The sequence below is a fragment of the Saimiri boliviensis genome, chromosome 17 (genome assembly GCF_048565385.1).
Source record: "Saimiri boliviensis isolate mSaiBol1 chromosome 17, mSaiBol1.pri, whole genome shotgun sequence".
Taxonomy (NCBI): domain Eukaryota; kingdom Metazoa; phylum Chordata; class Mammalia; order Primates; family Cebidae; genus Saimiri; species Saimiri boliviensis.
In genome coordinates, this window is record NC_133465.1 from 36,657,689 (window position 1) to 36,676,081 (window position 18,393).

At 35.8% G+C, this 18,393-nt stretch overlaps 1 protein-coding gene and 1 long non-coding RNA gene across 7 annotated transcripts in view; one reads left to right on the plus strand and one right to left on the minus strand.

Annotated features, from left to right (window-relative positions):
- STXBP4 (syntaxin binding protein 4) overlaps positions 1-18,393 on the minus strand; it is a 247,610-nt gene that overhangs the window by 92,114 nt on the left and 137,103 nt on the right. The window lies entirely within an intron of this gene.
- On the plus strand, positions 1,380-12,554 carry LOC141581849 (uncharacterized). The gene is made up of 3 exons (XR_012514625.1): positions 1,380-1,577; positions 10,819-10,869; positions 11,452-12,554. It is a non-coding gene; the product is annotated as an uncharacterized LOC141581849 (long non-coding RNA).

Consider the following 18,393-nt stretch of genomic DNA (forward strand, 5'->3'; position numbering starts at 1 on the left):
GAAAGAGTAAGTCATAGCACAGACAAAGGCTGAACCCCCTAATACAGAAAGAATTTCCACAAATCAATAGTACGATCAATAACAAATAACAAAATAGGCAAAACATGAAATATTTAGGACATGAAACAAATGAACACGTGAAAATATGTTTAACTTCATGCTTAATTAGAGAAATAAAAAGCTATTATGAGATACCATAATATCTTTTTATTTCTATCAGGTTATCAAAGATTAACAAGTAGTTTAATTGACAGTAATGAAATGAGCAGCTTTTTCTTCATTGCTTGCTTATGGTTTGGGGGTTATGGAGTATTTTGAATGTTTAACATAGGAAAGTGTTTTAAAATTATCTATGGAGGAACCTTCATTAAGGTGTAAGCACCATCAGACACAGTGCTGATGGTGTGAAGAGACAGTCATTCTCATGTTGATGGAAGTATCAAGTATAATACACTTAGGAGGAGAAACTTGTAAATATCTATCTAAAATTTTCAATGCCAATAATAATGAGTTGACATTTATTGAGCGGTTAGATTCTAGACACTGTTGTAAGCACCCTACATGTACCAACTCACTTAATCCTCACAAAGAATCTATGAGAAGTACTGCTACTATCCCTATTTTAGCGATGAGGGAAATGAGGCACAGGAAGTTTAAATAACTTTCCCAAGGTCACATAGCTAGCAGGGGAAAGAGCCCAGACTCTTCATCACTATGAGATTGTTCATCACTATATTGAATGATCTCCATATAGTTTAATCTAGCAATTCTTCTTGTAGAAACTTATCCTATAGATATGCTTTACTGACAGGATTCTTCATTGTAAAAACAAAAAATTATAAATAATCTAAATAACCATCAATGGGAGCTGATTAAATAAAGATACTATAATAACAGAGCCAGAAGGATTTGAAAAACATTTGTTAGTGTTACAAAATTGTTACAAAATCAAATACGTTTAACTTTTAGCATCCAACATGCTGAGCAGAGCGGAAGGAGTGGGAAAGGGAGGTGTTGGGGGAGATATCTCTAACTCACAATTAATAAGCCTTTGGTAGAGAATATAACATTCATCACGTAAGTGGAATTTTCACTTGATTTGCAGTCAGAAAATCTGAATCCATATGTAATGTTCTTCAATTGCAAGTTGAATAATCATGGGAAAGTAATAATCTTATGGAGTCTGAAATTTCTATATAAATAGATTTGTCATTTATATAGTAGTGATGATAATAGCTACCATTCTAGCTTAGGGAATTAGCATGATACTCTTATTAGATAATATGTAACTACAGAATGCTATACGAAAGGAGACCATTGTTATTGATAGTAATGAAATGAACAGCTTTTTCTTCATTGCTTATGATTTGGGGGTTATGGAGTATTTTGGATGCTTAACATAGGAAAGTGTTTTAAAATTACCTATGGGGGAAACCTTCATTAAGGTGTAAGCACTTTTTTTTTTTTTTTTAAACAATCCTTTCCTCAATGCAGTCTCTGTTTTACTCATGACAACATTCAGCAAAAGAATAACAGGAACTAGTGGGACACTCTGACCCTGATCCAGTAGTGTAATGGTAAGTAAAAGTTTAATAACCAGCTTTTAGGTGTGAGGGCAAACCTTGATTTGCAACATTTGCTCAGTTTCATAGTGTAAATACTGTTCCATAACTGATTCAAGCTACCAATGTGATGTCAGGGAATCCAGAGATGGGAAGAAATGCATAGGAATACACCATGGTATACAATTCCCAGATACAATACAATTACCAAAGACAATAGTAAAATGCAGGAAAATAATTAGGAAGTGGTTAGTTTTTAAAATATTTATCATTTCTTTTAATATAATACAATTTTCAGCTTAAATATTTTAATTATTTATAATGACTATGTTTGACAATTGGCTCACAAAATTCTTGCAAGCCAGTAGAAGCCAGCACAAACATACTACTGCGGCTACCCATCTCTTAGCTTCCTGGTCCCATTTCACAAGAAGTTCCAAATCTCAGAGGATAGCAATACTGTTTTATCCAATTGATGATTACATGAAACTGATAGCAGCTTCCAAAGATGTAAAGAACTGTTGCCCCAACAACAAACTATGTTTATCAAATGTTTACATAGAGCTTTCTACTATTTCTGACCTTCTAGGTAGTTTATAAATATTAATTCATTGTATCGTCACAACAATTTGAGATAGATACTATTATTAATCTCATTTTGCAGAGAGGAAACTGAGGGATAAAGAGGTTTAAATAACTTGTCCATTGTCACACTGCTGAGAGTGCAGTCATGATTTGAATGTAAGCATGTGGATGCCAGAGAATATGCTTTTAACCACTGTGGTGTTGCTTCTTTTCCCTAACTGCTGTTTGCACTGCTAACAGTCAAAATTAAAACAATCAAACAATACTTTTGCCTAACTCTTTGAAGAACAAAAAAGTAAACTAGATTCCTAACATCTCAATTTGTGCATTATTATCTGGAGCAATGATCTTTTAAAAGGAACTGAAATAATTTCTAGGCTTCAACACAAAGCAGTCTATTTTAGAGACATTACATGTTTACAATTGCACAAGTTAATCTGTAGGTCTGAACTGCAGTGCCAATTTAACAAGAACTACTAGCTAATTTTCCTATGAGAAAAGGAATCTATTATACTGAGAGATGGTTGTCACCTATAAATAACCAAATAATGCAGTATTTCAACTATAAAAATAATTTATAAGAAAATAATTGAAAAAACTACATATTTTCTGAATTGTGATTTTTAACACTGCTTAATATTAGCTGTATAAAAATGCTGCATACTAACAAATGTGATTTTGGACCTGTGACTTGATTTCTTTACCACCTGGTTAGATACATCATCGCTGTTGGAGAAAAAAAAAAAAAAAGCAAATGATGTATATACGTATATAATTTTACACAATTTGTGAATCCCAGATTCAAAAGTTAAAATGTTAACGTAATTAAATATGAGTTATTTCTAGTTAGAAGTTACTTATCCAGCAATTGAAAAGCTATAATATATTGAAGGGACAACACTGTAAAGAAATTTCTAGAGGTTATTTGGTGGTTTACAGTCTGCTTTATCTGGCTGTTACTATTTTTTTTTTTTTTTTTTTTTTTGCAAACATATACTACACCGGGAACTGGTAAATGAGAAGGGGGAATGCCAACACTCATTTTCTGCATTTACTTCCCAGTAGATGCAAAATTCAGTATTTTTTACAGTTGGAGCTTTCTTACTCTCAGTTAAATTGTGGAGTCACTTCCTTGAAGTCTGAGGTAAAGACATTTGAGGAGCCAGTTTAAATGTTTTTTCTTACATTGGTAATTCCCATCCCATGACCCAGAGTGAAGATGAGATTGTGGGATTTCACCAGCAGTTGTTTCTGGGCATTTATATTAGAGGATGCTGGGAGAATGATCTGGGCTAAGGCATTTTAATTTGTTTTGCTTAAAAGCAATAATATACAACAGGCTTTATTCTGTGCACTAATGAAACTCAACATAAAACTTGCTGAAGCTTCCGTCACTAGAGTGTGAGATCAGCCTAAAGAGAGAGCTGAATAATAGGATGAAATGATCTTCTCATACTCTGTTCTGCTGACAATCTTTGGTTATGATTAGTCATCTAATAAATTTAATCCATGTAGAGAGTAATGGTGAATAACACATCTGACTCTCCGCAACCTAACTTCTTATTTTTAAAGGGCTCCCCACCTCATATACATATTTCTCCAGAAATTCTAAAGTTATATAGAATTGTTTTGGATGAAATAATGGATTTTCATTTCACAAATCTACGTGAAAATGTGATCCCGATTTTGTTTTACAGTAAAACATTTTTTTTGACATCTACTGTACATCAAGTGCTAAGCTAAACATTTTAAATTTGTTATGGTAAGAGAGTTTTCACTGTTTATCTCATAACACATTTCATATAAAATAACTGTGTGCTTCATTAAAAAAAAAAAACAAAACTTTTCAGTACATTCACCCTATCCTCTTGTAGCTGATGACCTTGTTTCTTACCTCACTGAGAACACAGAAGCAGCAGGAAGAGAACTTCTAGATTCCCACCACAACATCCACTAACAATTCACATACTCTGCCTTTCTCTGTGCTCAAAACTCACACAATCCTCTCATCTTACTTACTTACTCAAAACTTCAATCCAACAATTGTCCGCTTTCTTTCCCAACATCTGTGTTCCTTCCCTGTACTTGGTCATTACCATGGGCATAAAAATGACTTGTAATTATCTTCTGTCTTAAAAAAATTAAAAGCAAAACTTTTGTCTTGCTCTCACATTTCCTTGCAGCTACCACTCCATTTCTCTGTTCTACTTTACAACAAAACCTTACAAAAATGGATTTGTATTCAATTCCCCTCTTCCCATTTATTCTCTTTTAAATCAACTCTAGTGAGGCTACCATTTGCCACATGCCACTAAAACAGTTCTTGTCACTTTATGTCCAAAGATCTATTTTCAGTCCTTAGCTTCCTTCACCTATGACTGTATGTGATGCCATTGATCACTGCCTCCTTGGAACAGTTTATTCGACACCAAAGACAGCTTTCTCTAGGTTCTCCTCTGTTACTGGGCTGTTTCTTCTCTGCTCATTTGCTAGTTTCTTCTCATCTCCCCAATCTCTAAAAGTTGAACTGTTCCAAGGCTTGGTTCGTCAACTCTGCTCTGTCCTTCCTTTCTGTTCTTTTCCTGCTTACGTTCATTTGTTAGGTGATCTCATCCAGTTTCTATTTAAAAGCTATTCATACTCGATGCAGAACTCTCTATCCGCAGTCTGGACCTCTCTCCTGATTTCCAAACTGGCAAATTCAGCAGCATGCTCTCTCTTTCTCTATCATTGTATCACTCTTGAACTGAAGGTTGCCCATTGCTGATCTCCTGACTCTCCACCCCAAACCTCACCTCTCAGCTCTTCCCATCAATTCCTAGTGTTCCAGTTGCTCAGGCCTAGGACACATCCTTGATCCTTCCCATTCTTTTACACCCCATATATAATCAACCAGCATATTTTGGTGGCTTTGTCTTCAAATTGGTTACAGAATTTGACCACTTCCCACAACTTTTAGCTTTATTAAAATGGTCCATCCCTTGCCTAGATTACTCTGCTAGCACTCTAACTGGTTTCCCTGCCACAGTCTACTCTCAAACAGTAGGCAGCATCATTAAAACAAAAAAAAAAAAAGTCAGATTATGTTCCTTCTACATGACCTGCCTCCCCCACCACCAACTTCTCTGACTTCATTTCTTAATTCTTTATGTTCAATGTGTTGCAGCTGCATTGGCCTCATACTGTTCCTTGAACAAAACAAGTATGTTCCTGCTTCAAGGCCTTTGCACTTGCTAGTCTTTCTGCCTAGAGAGCTGTTCCCTTTGAATCCATGGCTCACTCTGTCACTTCCTTCCAGGATCTGCTCAGATGTAATTTGATCAGTGATCCCTTCCCTAGTCACTCATAAAATAGCAAGCTCCCTTCCTCTCCAACCTCTGACACTAATTATGCCCCTCAACCTGCTTTCTCTTCTCTCTCTTTCTTCACTAGGATGCAAATTCCATGAGAGGAGGTACTTTTCATTCATTGCTTCACTACCAGTATTCTTGTGGCACCCAATAGGTTCTTAGTTGCTGAATTAAGGAATCAATGTTTACCAAATATCTGTGTTTAAACAAACACCTACTATTTAATAAGATGTAAAATTTGGGAGGAGAGTTCTTCAGAAAAATATGTTGAAAGGGTGTTTAATAAGATTATTGAAAGTGAGGCTGTAAAAGAATATGCTGAAATATTTGAATTATTTTCCACAAGAGTTGATATTCTTCTTTTCCTTATGGGTTACAGAGATGAAGAGGGGAGGGGCTCTAATTTCTTTCAGTATACAACGATACCATGATGTCTTTAAAGAACTGCTTTTGGCCAGGCGCAGTGGCTTACACCTCTAATCTTAGCACTTTGGGAAGCTGAGACGAGTGGATCACTTGAGGTCCAGGAAAAAAATGCAAAGGATTAGCCAGGCATAGTGGCATGGCCCTATAGTCCCAGATACTCAGGTGGATGAGGTGGGAGGAGCTCTTGAGCCTGAGAGGCAGAGGTTGTAGTGAGCCTAGATGGTGCCACTGCACTCCAACCTGGGTGACAGAGTCAGGCTCTGTCTCAAGGCTGAAAAAAAAAAAAAGTACTGCTGTTATTACAATAATAAAAATATTAAGGGGCCAGTGGCGGTTGAACATGAATTAATAGAACTGTTGGTAGAAAAAAATTGCACCTTCTCTTTTCTGCTCCATTCAGGAAAAGGATTTAGTGATTAGAGGTGGTAAAATTGCTATCCAGCAAGCTTGATTTCCACTGGTGAAGAGTAACAGCAGCATGGCTGACAGTTCAAAATGGACACTACCTTTTGCTTGTAACAGGTTGTCTGAGAGCAACAGGTAGATATACTTGATCTAAGAAAATAGGAACAGCAGCTGGCTAATTAGGTCAAAATGCTAGATTCAAAACTGACAGAAATTAGTGTGTCACAGGTAATTTCATAAATATCCCTATGGGATATCATTCACTTTATACTACTGTACCAAGTTTCTAAGAGTATCCCATACCAGCATACCAGAATTCTAAAAGAGGACATATAAATGGCCAATAGATACATAAAAGTGATTCATCATGAGTAATCATCAGGGAAATGCAAATTAAAACCACAATGAGATATCATTTCACACTTGTTAGAATGGTTACTATCAAAAAGATGAAAGATAAGCATTGGTGAGGATGCAGAGAAGAAGGAATCCTTGCACACTCTTGGTGGGAATGTAAATTAGTTCACCCATTTTGGAAAACAGTATGGAGGTTCCTCAAAAACTAAAATTAGAATTACTATATGATCCAGCAATCCCACTTCTGGGTATATACCCAAAGAAATTAAAATCTGTATGTTGAAGAGATGTCTGAGTTCCCATGTTAATTAGAATATTATTCACAATAGCCAATATATGGAAACATCATGATATGGCCAAGATAGCACCCGACAACATATGAATGAATGTGATATTATGAACAATGGACTCTAGTCAGCCTTAGAAAAGGATTCTGTCATTTGGGACAACAAGGGTGAGTCTAGAGGAGATTATATAAAGTGGAGTAAGCGAGGCACAGAAAGACATCTATGATATGATCTCTACTTATATGTGGAACCTAAAAAGCCAAACACATAGAAATAAAGAGTAGAATAGTGGTTACCAGAGGCAGGTGGGGAGGGACAGAAAAAGGGGAAATGTTGGTCAAAGGTATAAAGTTTCAGTTAGATAGGAGGGATAAATTCTGGGGATATATTGCACAGCATGGTGACTGTCATTAATAAGAATGTGTTGTATATTTCAAAATTGCTAAAAGTGTAGATTTTAAATGTTTTACCACAAAGTAACAAGTATGTGAGGTGATGGAAATGTTAATTGGCCTGATTTGATCATTCCACAATGTACACATATACTGAAACATCACATTGTTCTCTATAAATACAATTATCATTTGTCAATTAAAAAAGATAAAGCTTTCAATAAAACATACTTACTGTTTATGCTTTTATAGTTTTCTACTGTTGCATAACATATTATCACAAATTTCACAGCTTAAAACAACACCCATGAATTAGATCCAAGTTCTTGAAAGTTCTATAGTTTGAAAGTCTGGCATGGCATGACTGAAATCAAGGTGTCAGCTGGGATAAGTTTTTATCTGGAGTCTCTGGGGAACAATTTACTTTCAAATTAATTTTCTGTTGTTGTTGGCAGAATTCAGTTTGCGTTTGTAGCTGTAGAACTGAGGTCCCCCCATCAGCCGGGGGCCACTCTCAGCTCCTAGAAGTAGCTGGCATTCCTTGCCATGTCACCCCTCCATTTTCAGTTCATCTTAAGTGGACTGAAAGGACATAGAGTCCTTTCCATATTTCTAATCTGACTTCTCTGTCTCTGATTTCAAGATTCAGATTTAAAGGCTCATGTAGATCAAACCCACCAGGATAATCTCCTTGTCTTAAGGTTAACTAATTACATATGCAAAATCTCTTCACAGCAGCACCTAGATTAGTATTTGGTTAAATAACTGACAGAAGGTGAGTATATACCAGGAACCAGGAATATGAGGGCCACCTGACAATTCTGCCTACCACGATGCCCCTATTATTTATTTCATACAATGTCTAAATTAATGGGACACTTTTTTGTTTCTAGGAAGGGAACTACAACTAAAAAAAATATATCAAGGGTTACATACAAATAAAAAGAACTTAATAACTAATTTTAGGGGTTTTCTTTCTTTCTTTTTTAGAAATAAGGTTTCCCTATGTTGCCCAGGTTGGACTCAAACTTCTGGGCTCGAGGGATCTTCCTGCCTCAAGCCTCATGAATAGTCAGGCATGTACCATGACACCTCGCTTAATTTTAGTTTGCTTTATTTTTTGTCATAGAATTATAAACATTTTCTCCCAAGAAACCTGGAATGTTAAAAATACAGTTTTCTGTCATCCTGTAGTCAGTTAATGAAGGAGACAAAGTTGTAAGTGAAAAAGGGGGAAGAAAGAAGAAAGCAAGCTGGAGAATGAGAAGCCAGAGGAAAGAAGAGAGAGCAGAGATTTAAAAAGAATGCTTACAGGCCTGGCACAGTGGCTCATGCCTGTAATCCCAGCACTTTGGGAAGCAGAGGCAGGCAGACCACCTTCGGTCAGGAGTTCAAGCCCAGCCTGGCCAACATGGTGAAACCTCATCTTCAAAAATACAAAAAGTAGCTGGGCATGAGGGCAGGTGCCTGTAATCCCGCTACTCAGTAGGCTATAAGGCTAGAGAATAGCTTGATCCCAGGAGGTGGAGGTTGTAATGAGCTGAGGTTGTGCCACTGCACTCCAGCCTAGGTGACTGAGCAAGACTCCATCAGAAAAAAAAAAAAAAAAAAAAAAGAAAGAAATGTTTACAGCTCTTAACTAAATTGGCTACGCAATCTTATAGTTGTGTCTAGTTATAAACTATATTTTAAGAAGAAAAAAGAGAGAGAATACATAAAAGGGATTATAGGAGGCTAAAGTTAGGCACAGTAAAGTTGAGCAGGTAAAGTGGGTTTAGGGGTGGCAGACTCAAATCTCCAGACCCCACCTCTCAATCTGATTTGGAATCCATCCAAACTATCTCTGGTATTGCTAGTTAAAATCTCCCTTACATTCACCCAGCGTGGTAACTTCCTGAACACTCTCAGCAGTGCCTCTCCCTCCTTACCTGCCCAGACTCTGGATGTGCCAGAAACTTCAACACTTTTTTGATTTTCATTTGTTGAACGCCTACTTGTCAGAGACCTGGCAGAATGGTACCCAGATTCAGAACAGTATCACACACTTTGTGGAGACTCAAGAACTATCTGTTGACTGACTGCAGAAATTTGCTTCCCAGGAAGACTGATGATTTAGTAAATCTTGCACATCTTTGAAATTTTACTGTTATTATGAGGTCTTTGTAATCACCAGGGGAACTTATAAATATTTGTACAACTGTTGTTTGTGGATTTTGACAACAGGATAAGGAAGATCAAGAGACATACAATTTTAGAAATGCTGTCATAGACCAGATGAAATGAAGTCAAGATCATTGATGTTTCCCACCTTGACTATAAATGAATATATATAATGCAACTCTAAACATCACTGATCCCTAATCATGTAGCATTTACTGTTAGTATCTTTGTCTTTTAAATTAAAAAAAGGTTATCTGAAAATCTGTTAACAATCTCACATTACTTTCAGTTAAAATTTGGAAAAAAATCATAAGAACAAACTCTCTGAAAACATTTGCCTTTAAGAGGATGTTTGAAAAATTTAAATGTGCTTTTAAAAAGGTTTAAAGAAAAACAATAGAAACACCTTTATAGAGGGTTATTTTTTCAACTAATAGTTCTCATGAAGTCAGGTAACTCAATAGTCATTGTTTTAAAGAGTTATAAACTTACATAAATGTGACCAAAGTTTTGCTTTTTCTCTTCCACAAAGCACATCAGTTCTGACTGTATAATTTGTTGTCACTCAAAAATTTTAATCATTCAAATCCACCCATGGATGGACGATCATATGTTAATCCATGTTTTCAATAAGCTTGAAAGACCACTGAAAACATATATCCTGAGAAAGTCACATCCTTGAGTGTTCACAACAGTTTCATTCATACTAGCTCCAAATTGAAAACAATCGTAAGATCCATCAATTGGTGACTGGATAAACTGTGACATAACAATACAATGGAATACCATTCAACTTTACACATAAAAGAACGAATCTCAAAAGCCTTAAACTAAGTGGAAGAAGCTAGAAACTCAATAGTCTGTTTATTCCAAATTTTAGAAAAGACAAAACTATAGTGATAGAAAGCAAATCAAGGGGTGCCTAAGACAAGAAATGGTGGGGGATGGGTTACAAAAGAGCACATGGAAAGGTTGTGAGTGATGGAAATATTCTAGGGCACGATTGTGGTAATATAATGCAGCATGGTCAAAATTCACTGAATTGTACACTTACGTTTTATTGTATAAATTATATCTCAATTTCAAAAAGCAGGAGAAATCTCCTGAAGCAGTAATATGTGCAATTCCATTAAAAAAATTAATCCCATTAAAAAAGCTGCAGTATGAGCAATCCCATTACAAAATGGTGGCAATCTTCCTTTCATTGTTATGCTGTGTCAGTCCCACTTATAGTCAACCACTGAGCTATTTCCTGGAGCATACTATAGACTTATTTTCCTCTATGCTTTTTCAGATACTGTTCCTTCTACCTGCAGTACTCATCACTATGGAATATAGAAACTCAGTAAGTACCTTGGAATGATTGCAAAAACCACAGTCACGAACCAGAATCTCCTAGACCGGCTGTTATCAGGTCTTTGATTTAGGGATTTCTTTAGTTGGGAGATCTATCCAGAACACCTTTCTTTTGATGTAAATGAAAATGAAATGTACAAATCTTAAGTGTACATTTCTTACAATGAAATGTACAAATCTTAAGTGTCTATTTAGCGAATTTTCACAAATGCCTACACCTGTGTAACCCAAACCCCCATCATGATAGAGAATATTGCCACTACCACATAAAGATCCCGTTTCTGTTGATTTTCATTTCCATGCCCCAAGAGGTAGCCACTGTTCTGATTTTTTAAAAGTTATTATACTTTTAGGAATTCCATTTAGTTTTATAAAATTATTTCTATTTTTCTGCTTAGAGATCCTCTCTTTCCATTCATTACGAAGATGTTTTCCTTAACTTCATTGCGCACAGGTGTAACAAGCACTTTAAAGTTCTTATTTCAACATCTAGGTCTTGTGGAAGTTGGCATCTGTTGACTGTCTTTTCTCTTGAGAATGAGTTATATTTTCCTGTTTTCTATTTTCACAGAGTCATCTGGGATTGTTTTCTGGAAATTATAAACATTGTACTGTACAAACTCTGGATTCTGTTACACTGCACTGAAGAATGTTAATCTTTTTGTTATAGCAGGACATTTAGTTGGTTGGACTCAAACAATAAGTTCTATTTCTTAGGCAGTGGCTTAAATCTCAGTTCAATTTCCCTCCCCATCCCTCTTTGCTAGGCTGTTTGCAACATGTCCTACACTTGTATAGTTTGGGGTCAGACCCAGAGGTGTGGGCAGAGTTTATACACAGAATTTGGGGGTCTCTGTCTCCAGTGCTATTCTTTCTGGGATTTATCCTTTGCCTTTCCAATTGTCCTAAACTTCCTATGCTAGTTCTATAGTCCAGAAAGATTGCAGGTTATCAGTTTTACCACTCTAAGCCTCCTGCCAGGGTTTGGAGTAGAGTGAGGCAAGCAGTGTCCACATACAAAATTTAAGGAGCCACCCTCCCTCAGGTACAAGCAAGTGCAGGGTCAGTACCTGAGACTGAGCCTCCTTAAGAGGGAGGTATACCCAGGGTACTTTGTTGTCTTACCCAAGTCCCAGCCTTGGGTCCTGACATCAATCTGTAAGTAGAACAAACAGGAAACTTATCCTATGTTGGGTACTTCTTCCAAGTTTTGATTGATCTTCAGAATATGCCTGGTTATATTCACTTTCGAGAAGCTTCAATTGCTTTTGTTGTTGTTGTTTGTTTTTGTATTTTGTCCAGGGTTTACAACAGGTTTTTGCAGGATGGTTAGTCCGTCAGGAACTTACTTAGGCTTACTGGAATGGAACTCTCAGATGCATAGAATTTTTGAGTGAAAAGAGACCTTAGAAATCCTCTAATTGTCTCATGTTATAAATTGGATACTGATACCAAAAAAGGTTACAGATCTTTGTCATAGAGTCAATTAGAGGAAAAGATAGTAATCTAATTTCTACTTTAGTGATCATCCACTATGCCATTCTGCAATAATACTGAATGAAAATAGCATTTTTGTGCAGAGCATAAAATGCTGCACTCAGAACTTTCTTTCACATGCAAATAAATTGTACATTAACTCTCAATTTTTAATTACCACCTGCTTAACAGTTTAGTATTGGTATGAATGGAATGTTTATGTACTCTAAAAATTCTTATGGTGAAGCTCTCACACCTGCTATACGGCTGCATTTGTAGATGTGGTCTTTAAGGAAGTAATAAGGTTAAAAGAGTGTGGCCCTGAGTCCATAAAATTAGTGTCCTTAGAAGAACAGGAACAAGATCCCCCCTAACCCCCTCCCCCACCGTGTACGTGTACAAAGAAGGGGTCATGTGAAGACAAACCAAGATGTCAGTCATCTACAAGCCAAGAGAAGAGGCCTCACATGAAACTTCCCTTGTCACCACCTTGAACTTCTAGTCTCCAGAATTATGAAAAATAAATTTTGTTTAAGCCTCTCAGGCTATGATATTTTGTTATGGCAGACTGAGCAAATACAAATATAAAAATGGATCCAAATTTTGCATACTGTTAAATCAGCTTACTTGACAGAATTACTTCAGTCTAACTACACTGTAAAGGTAAATTCATATTCTTCTCTAAAAGAGCTTGAATTCAGAAAAACAAAATCTACCAATCAATGCAGTAAAAAATAAATTTGAAAGGATAAATGTAGCACTTGAAGCAAATCTGTTGTAAGGCTGGAAGGCAATGTTTCTAAAACAATTTAATCTCATTGTATTCTCTATTTTTAAAATGTTTATATATAACTATTAATAAATATCACAGTCTGCTCTACAAATGCCTTTAAAGGGTCATGCTTTCCAAAACTGCATGCAAACAGGTACCATGCAAAAGTAAGGCCTGAATACATATCCCTTATTTGCAGACTAAGATTTCTGATGCATCATGAACCTCTGCTCATCGTTTCTTGATTTCCACACCTTCTGACCACACAGCCTGTCTTATCATTTGGACCTCCGTCTCATTCTCTTAGTTCTCCATATAATGGCATTTACCTATTTGCTCTCATGATACCATGGGCCTCACTGCCCCTTTTACCTAAGCACCCTTGATAAGATCTTTCCATGATGACTGGCCTGGGACTTTCTTGTCATATCTTAGGCTGATACAATCCAGCAAGCCTAGATTTAAAGCAACCAATCATTTTCAAATAAAAGGTATTAATAGAAATTAGGAGGTGTTAAGTATACTAAGGAGTGTATTATGCAGTAGAATTTCAAGTCATATTTATCATTTATTTGATTCATATATATATATATATATATATATATATATAGAGAGAGAGAGAGAGAGAGAGAGAGAGAGAGTTGTTGCTGTTCATTGCTGCTTGATGTTGCAGTCAGATATACTCCATTATTGTAACATTAGGACACAATATTTAATTTCTACATTGCAACTCTTTTATCTCTTCTCTGTCTAGCAACAGTTAGTAAAGTTAACCTATATAACAAGAAGCTAAGAAATATGAGAATTATCTCTTATTTGAACAGTGATGGTAATTTCTGATTAATTCAGGATAAAAACCTGCATGCAATTATAAATAGTTGATTTTTATTTTGACATTGATTTGGTTTGACTGATGCAGACAATCATTCCAAGTAAGCCAGGCACCAATTCTGCTACCTCTTCCCTTACATTTTCCCCTTCATTGAACTATTTTAACAAATTACTGGACCTCCCCCCCCAAAAAAAAAGCCACTATGTTTAGGGATCCTGATATGAAAGGTACTTTGGCAAGAACTTATATAACAACTAGGTTAGATCTTGGCGTTCTCTGGGCAAAGCAAGTTTTAAGATTAAAATTTGAGCATACTTTTCTCCTTAAAATTGTATGTCTGCTTTAACTGATAACAAAAAAGGAGAGGGAAAACACATTCACAAAGAATATAAACTTCCATAAATGTGAATAAAACAAAGAAGAAATTAGCAAAATCTCTAAAAGATTTTCTAATTAAAAAATTTAGTTTTCTACTTTTAAGTACACTTTGATTTGAGGTAATGTTCTTTTTTTTCTTTTTCTTTTTTTTTTTTTTTTGAGACGGAGTTTCGCTCTTGTTACCCAGGCTGGAGTGCAATGGCGCGATCTCAGCTCACCGCAACCTCTGCCTCCTGGGTTCAGGCAATTCTCCTGCCTCAGCCTCCTGAGTAGCTGGGATTATAGGCACGCGCCACCATGCCCAGCTAATTTTTTGTATTTTTAATAGAGACGGGGTTTCACCATGTTGACCAGGTTGGTCTCGATCTCTCGACCTTGTGATCCACCCGCCTCGGCCTCCCAAAGTGCTGGGATTACAGGCTTGAGCCACCGCGCCCGGCGAGGTAATGTTCTTTAAGAATATATTTTAATGACTGGATAAAATACTTGTAACTCAAAACTTTAAGTATTTATAAAAGAGTGCTTCAAAGGCACTTTAAAAGTTTATTCTTTTACTTTAAGTAATCCCCTTATTATTTTAATATTTTAATTTGCTTTGGAAGCCATATGTTAACACACATAGACACATATCTCAATATGTAAGTTAACAATCTAAACTTTTGATTGCTTTTTGTTATAATTTTTATAAATTCAAACGAGATGGAATTTCAATGGACTGCTTTCTAATTAATTATAAAATTAACTGCATGGAGTAAAATCTGAATTCATTTTTAAATACAGCTATATCTGATATAAAGTAAACATAAAATGTTCCCACTCCTCTCAACTTTTTGCTTTTGCCCCTATAGGCCACATTCCTTCATTTATCTCTGCATCTGTACAATATAGACTACATTCTGTCATTTACCTCTGCCTAGAATTACTGTTTCTTTTCATCTGCCTTGTGAGCTTTTGCTCATCAATCTAGAAATCAGCTTAAATGAAACTTCCTCTGTGCATACTCTCCTAATGTCTTTGGCAGACTTCATCTTCCCCTCCTCTGTGGTACTTCTGTGGTTTGTACCAGTTTCTATCGCAGCACTTAACACTCTTCTGTGGAAAACATAATGGTGGACAATGACCATGTTGTATCCATCTTTGTGTCATTTTCTGGTACACAGATTAGGCTTTGGTGCATAATAAATGTTTAACAATGGTTTGTTGAGTATTTACATCTCAAGATGTAAGACAGCGTCAACATTTCTAAAAAAGCAGTATTGTCTGAAGGGATTTAGAAAAAAATGTGGCATATTAGTTAGAAATGATTTCAGGTGAAAATGACAGATAACCCAGTTAGCTGGGCAAACAAATAGGGATTTATTATTAAGGGGCCTAGAGGTTGCTAGACAATAGCATGAAGGTCTCACCTTTTTTTATCTTTCTACTCTGGCATCCTTTGGGTATAAGTGGCACATCTCTACACATTTCATCTTGTAGGTGCAAAAAAGCCCCCAAAGGCTATAGGCAACATATTTGTACTGAAGGCAGGAAGAAAGGCAGAAAGGAAAAAGAGGTAGTCCCAGCTCCAACTGTCCTTATCCATTAATTAAAAGTTTCCCCAAGCAGAAGTTTCTACGAGGACTTTATATCTCATTGACCAGAACTGGGGTGGGTGGCCACTCTGTGAGGCAGGCTACCCCTGAGAGGGCAACGGTCTGACTTTATAGTTTCTAATGTGACAGACTGGACAGGGCAAAACACCAAGTCTGCCACAGAGTACAAAAACAAAAATAAAAAGACAACAGAAGAGTGGATTAAGGTTAATTAAGATATTAAGGTTACCACGTTTGTTGAAATGAGTATGCCAGAGACCCTGGGGATTCCAGGATATCAGTGCAAATGGGTACACAGTTAATAATTCACACTGAAATATTTTCTCAAGATTGTGGTTGCTTATAATGACATAATGAGATCTTCCAATCTTGCACCTCATCTCTCTCTCACTCTGTGTTTTTCAATTATCATAGTTTTCCTTTATCTCCCAATCACCCCAACCTCACTTTAGCTCCACTGCCATTCAAAATTTCCAAGAGTCAAATACTAAATGTTTCATTCTCTATAAACACTTTCCTAATTTTAAAATAATTTTTCTCATTTTCTCTGAGCTATTAGCACTTTGTACCATTCATAAAATACTCAATATCTTAAACTTTGCATTACAGTAATTTGCACAACTCTTTTACTCCTCTCTTCCCACAGATTGCTAGCTCTTTGAGGGTACTGAATCTTCCCCAGTCATACTAGGTTCTGAAAATTTATTTTCTGAATTGAATATTTAATTCATTTCATTTGCTTAGTGTTAGAAAGAATGAAATGGGAGGAAAGACCAGCATGTATAAAAAAGGGTCACTGCTAGCCTATGTTTATGTTGCAAAACTAGAAAAAAAAATTTCCATTAGGTGTTGAAAATGGCACTCCTTCTGTGTGTAAGGGCTAGAAAATAGTGCCTCTGAGCTGATGCAATTCTGAGGGCATGGACTTGTAGGGCTAATGTTCCTTCTGTGTGAATTACTTTAAAAAAAAACAAAACAAAGCACTCTTTCTTCTAGGAAACAGTCCTGTACCAGAGCATCCAGTTGGGTGAACACAGCAAGGGCTGGATTTCAGTCTCCAATGTACTCCCTTGAGCTCAGTTTATTGCACAAAATGCTAAATACTCTGCAGCAGCCATTCAGAAAGGATTTCAGAAGTTCCATTTTCACCCAGTATTTCTACAAGTCTTTTGTGATTCCTCCAGGCTCTGTTTATAATGATGGTAAATTTGCAACTTCATATATTTGAATGGGTCTAATTGTCCAAGACACTTGCTCACAATTGAGCCAAAATTTGTCTTTCTATTTTTCATGTCTAATGACCTAGGACTTAACTTCTGACACTAGATATAATAATAATGTCTCAAAGCAGTGTACATCTCTGGCAGAAAGCTGCCTCCTAAGCAAGGTAATACCAACATTGTATTTGGTTATCCAATATTTGTGTGAATGTGCAAAATCTTCCTCTATTTTGTTACCTACCCATTTTATAGTGGCTGATTTGGACTTGCTTGCCACATGGCTCACTGACAATTTGACTATTAAATATGGAATTTTAATTCAAAAACATTATTGATAAAAAAATCAAATCCTTGCAGATAACTTTATAGAACAATTAAAACTGATATTTAAAAGGTAGCAGTATTAAAAAATCACTCTTTCTCATGTCCTCTAAGCATTTTGGGAAAGGCTTGAATTAAGTTTAAAGAGGATTTCAGAAACTAAGGGGAAGAATATCTACAATTTATAATATTTTCTACTTCAGAAGTGCCCTTTAGTAAGCTTAACTGTGACTATATGTTAACAATAAAAGTGAGATTATAATGATTTTATATGTGTCATCAAATACATTTTAAGATGTTTTCTGTATAATTAAAGCAAAGAAATACATGCTTAGAAAATTCAAGATATCCAAAGACTCATTTTCCTTGTTTGAGGTATTCAAATATCAGAAGCATGAAAGAAAAGGAATTAACTAATATTGTTAAGATTTCATTTATTCAACAATAACTTATTAATACATTTTGGTAAAGAATACAAACTGAGTTAAAGTTTGTCTGTATTAGATATAGTAGAATATATACTGTCAAAGTGTCATATACTTACAGATCTATTTTTATTTTATATATTTATATGTTTTATTTTAAATCAAAACATATAAAAATATATTCATTTGCCAGCCTTTATTAGGCCAAAGTCTTGCCTTTGTTGACTGACTTCTGATTAGGGTTCTGTATTGTTCTTCCAGTTCTAGGGTTCTTGTATTGTTCAGAAATCATACTAAAAATGTATCAGCTATCATTTCCAGGTGGGGTTTCTTTTAAGTGGATTGAGAATTAAAAATGGTTATAAAATAATCCAAGGGTAAACACCTTCCAGACTTTTATAATTTTCTTCCAATTTTCACAGATGACTCCTTCACAATCTATGAATAGTATTAACTCACCATTATCAGATACCTCTAAAGCATTATATTTAGTTTTT